Raw genomic sequence first — 4562 nt, forward strand, 5'->3', positions numbered from 1 at the left:
AGGCCAGATGCAGCCTCGTGCACGCAGCAGCGCTCTCCCAGGAACAGGACACACCGCGGCAGTAGCTCCAGCTTTGGCTCCCTTTTGCCATGATGACAGCTCCAGCTGCAGCTCCGGATGCTGCTCCAGCCCCAGCACACGGCATGCAGCAATGGGAGCTCTGGCTCCAACACAGGACATATGATGGCAGCTCCCCCACCAAAGGGTGACAGCGAGACCAAGAGAGGAGCAGCTTGGGCCACAGCGGTGCGGAGGGGTGATCAGCCCTCGCTACCCCTTCTACCACTGGGGCCCCAAGAGCTCCGGACTCTACAGCAGGCCACTTTCCCAGCGATGTCCCCCAACTGCTGGCTGGACCAGGCCATATGCTTAACACCCTTGAGTTGCACAAAAATGATGGTTTTACCCAGTACGCAGGTTGTATCTGCTCCTCTCTCAGACCTAAGGAAGGGCATTTTGTGCTCATAGCTTTTTTGACATCTCTCCCGACTCTCTAGTTCATCCAATAAAATATATTACCCCCCAAAAGCTTCACTTCTCACCAGAAATTATAAAAAGATTACTTGTGTGGTAGAAAGAAAACCTGCTCCGAGGCTGAAAGCTCATCTCATACATTCCACTCTTGAACAAAGTTTATAGCACTAATTTATAAACTCTTGGGAAAAAATATTGAAAAAGCCTGGTGTGTTCAACAGCACGGTGAATAGGAAAATGAATCCTGAACAGCAGAACGCACACACTGCTAGAGCCCATTACTATGTCACATTTACTTCGTGACAACAAGCTGCACCCAGACATTCAGATCAAGAAGAAAAGAAAAGAAGAGCTGGCTCCTTCACAGAGCCATATTCCAACAAGACTAGACACTCAATTCGATTCACTCGCCGAGGGAAACGAAAAAGCTAAATGTCTTAGCTTTGTGTACATCAGCTCAACAACCAACAAAGCCATCAACTTATCTCAGCAAAAGAAAAGAGATATTTGTGATCATCCTGCTAAACTCGCCCCCAGCTTGAACTGTCTTAATTAAAACCAAAGTGCTATGTGAAACGCTGGGCATGCAAATGTAACAAGGGCTTTCTAGTTTTTGACGTCATGAGAAGTATCAGGCCAAAAGGCTTATTGTCCACGTTTGGGTAGCCAGAGATTTTTAATACTCCAAGGAGTTTTAAATTGAATTTACGGCACTCGTAAATATGTAATCCAACATGAAGTAATGCACTGTCATCTTCAGGATGCCTCAGAAATGTATCCAGCCATGCACTACAACGCAAGGACAGTCTTAGGAACGAGAGTGCTCACGATCACCGGAGCAGGACGTTCAGGATGACGGTCTCATTTTAGGTCCAAATCACTGATCTGCTGGCCTGCTCGCTGCCAACCAGCACAACCACCTGCCTTTATTCACTGCTTTCTTCCCCACAGCACTCTACACAATGACACATCATTAAAGATCAGATGCAGGGCTCATGTCTATTGAAAAGGAAAATGGCAGTGATGTCCCCAAGCGAGTACTGCCATTTTATTGCTCCTTCCCAAAAAGGAAGGACAATGACGGAGGCTTAAAACGTGCAGGAAAAGGAGAGAGAAAAGAGTAGACAAAGGCAGGCCTCAGTCAGGTTCTCAGCCATCTGCGTGGAAGTCAGCAATTTTAAAAGGTATAAACAGAAGTTAGAAGAAATAACCCAGACTTAAAGGCAAACTTGAGATTGAAATGCTGCTGCTAAAAAGAAAAGCTGAGTTGACATTCCTCCCTCACCCTTCCCCATATTCAAGCTCTAGCTGTGCTCTGCTTCTTAATGCTATTTCTTGACCTCTCAGGACACATATACAGGCTAACCGCAGCACAGGTATGAATAAACGTGGGGTTCTTTAATTGCCTTTTGACATTAAGACTTCAGGGCACACTGACCGTGTTCTCAAGCTTTTCCCCACCAACAGGGATTAGCCGTTTCCTTTTCAAATAACGAAAATGAACGCTGTAATCTCATTTCACATTCACTGTTTAGGCACACCCCAAGTGGTAATATACACTAGCAGACATTAACGTCCATGCAAGCTTTAACACACCTTGCACAAGTAAAAGCAGTGAAAACATAGCACCGTGATGGGTTCCAGCATGGACCCGAACATACTACAAGCCCTCTGGGGACCTACAGTGCTAGTCTTGCTGAACCACATGGCACTGCATCCTCACTACTAATGTGCCTCATGCGTAGTAAATTAAAATTGAAACAGGTATGCCAATGCATTTATTTTCCTGTTTCAGCTATCCTTAAATCTATCCTTTTTGCCCTAACCCAGTTCCTAAATCTCTTACTCGTGCCTTGATCATGTCTCACCTCGATATGCTCTTCTCCTAAACTCAGTCCCCTCCCACTTTGTCCTACCTCTTTCTGTCCTACTCACTCCTTCAAAGTCATCTCACTTTCCCATAGCTGTTTTCCCACCCTCCCATCTCCGATCTTGCCTGCTTTGCTCATCTTTTCACTAATCTCCCCCTCCTCCGCCCATGCCTCTTTCACTACCAGGTCTGAACCTCCCCTGCCAATTAGTCGTGGTCAACTTCTTGTCAGTCAGTTGACCTCCATCGCTCCTTGAAATATCTGAGGTTGCTGAAAAGTCTTTTCAAACTTTTGGATGCATAATGTCTGTTTTTCTCAGAATGGAAACTACTGGAGGAAAAGTCCATTTGAAATGCAAAAGTATTCTAAAAACTGGAATTTCAACAACCAAAGCAGAAATATTTGGGCTGGTCAGGTGAAAACCAAAATGTCGTGCCTGACGGGCTACATTTTTCTGTTCCTGAAAGCCAATTTACTGTTTCTGGTAAATTTTCATCAAATGCAAAAATTCTGATTTCAGATTTCCCCAAAAATATTCTTAAAAATCCTACTTCAATATGCTTTTGTTTTCATTTTCATCAAAATGTTCATAGGGGAAAACTAAAGGTTGAATGAGGCTGGTCTTCTGGTTGGTCTACCCAGCATATCTTTTGCAGCTCCACCTCTACTAAGAATCCTTTCTGTCCTGTTCTCCTCGCAGGAGTCTCCACACCCTCACCTGCCTTGAACTGCTTTCCCATGTCACGTCTTGTCTGTCCCATGATGGAAGCTCCTCAGGGAAGGGAATGCATATTTTAATCTGTGTTTCACAATGTATTGTACACTCATAAATCATTAATTACTACTGCTAATAAGCAGAAGTATACGAATCAGAAGATGAAAGGGCATGGCAAGAGGCCACGCCTACTTACCATTTTCAATAAGACAGCAATAAGTGGATATTAGTCCTTAAAAACAAATTTAAAAACAGCTGCAGGCAAATATTATTGGTGTTGTATGAGATCTGTAATTAACCCGTGGAACATACTCCTGCAGGATATCAGTATGCAAATGACAGAGTTAGATTTAAGAGGCAGATCTGGGCAACACGAATAAGAAAAGAACCTACTTCCACTAGCTAGAAAAAGAAAAAACCAAAGAGCCATCCATTCTCAGGACTCTTAAGTTGATCTGATCACCAGCTGGGGGTCAGGAAGAAATTTCTGCCTGTGGTGCAGACCTGTAAAATTAAGTGAAAGGTGGAAGATGTATGCCTTCCTTTAAAATCTTGTTTGCCAGTCTGAACATGCCTACTGTATGTCTCTAGTTCCCTCCAAAGTTTCAGCTGTGCAGAAGAAAGGCAGTTTAATGGAAGAAAAAATCTCCATCTGGCAAACTTAAGTGACTTTTTAAATTACTAGTTTTCCTCATCGTCTACAGGAAAGTGTTTTTATAAGCCATGGAGAGATGATCCAACTGATATGCTATTTACAACAAAATGCACGTCTGACCACCAAAAAATCTGGCACTTCCACATGCACAACTTTCCCCCCCACCAATATATGTTGATTATTATAGCTATGACAAATTGCCCCTTTTTTCAATCTTTGTCTCAACTAGTGAGGATAGCTCAATATTCCTTCCAAGGAAAGCACAGTGTTATTTCTCAGTGCAAGAGGGATGTAGTTCTCTGTGTTCGTCCAAAGTTAGGGTAGAGGTTCATCTCATAGACCAATGCAAGGAAAATAAAGTGAGGTGGAGCTAGAGGGCGCACTTGGGTCGCAAGTGAACGTGAGTTTCGTGGTCTCAGACCAACTCTTCTGGAAGGTAATGCCACATCACACAAAGCATCCCACAACCTGGCATGGAGATGAACATCACATGCCAAAGGCTGGCATTACAAGCCAGTGCTGAGAGACAGAATTAAAGCATATTGCTTGGTAATGAGAGAGGAGCTAAAACAATGCTTGCCCCCCTACGCTCTAGTTATCCTTTAGGACCTGCTAGTCTTCTCACCCATGCCACAGTTGACCCCAAAGACCATAATAAAAGCAGTTGCTACAGCAAAACTAGATAGCAGTGGATGGAAGGTGCAAAGAGTTAAAAAAAAAACAAAAACAAAAACAAAAAAAAACACTTCCATAATCCTTTTAAATGTTAGTCTTGCCTGAGAGAGTCAATGCAGATTTTTATCTGTACTCTGAAAAGCAGGACGCTAAGGAGCCCTGGGGCCAGAGG

General features: G+C 43.7%; 1 protein-coding gene across 4 annotated transcripts in view; it reads right to left on the reverse strand.

The window, feature by feature from the left end:
* Positions 1-4562, reverse strand: part of ARHGAP32 (Rho GTPase activating protein 32) — a 597177-nt gene that overhangs the window by 407435 nt on the left and 185180 nt on the right. The window lies entirely within an intron of this gene.

The sequence above is a fragment of the Gavialis gangeticus genome, unplaced genomic scaffold, assembly GCF_001723915.1.
Source record: "Gavialis gangeticus isolate Ggan-Ray unplaced genomic scaffold, GavGan_comp1, whole genome shotgun sequence".
NCBI classification, from domain to species: domain Eukaryota; kingdom Metazoa; phylum Chordata; order Crocodylia; family Gavialidae; genus Gavialis; species Gavialis gangeticus.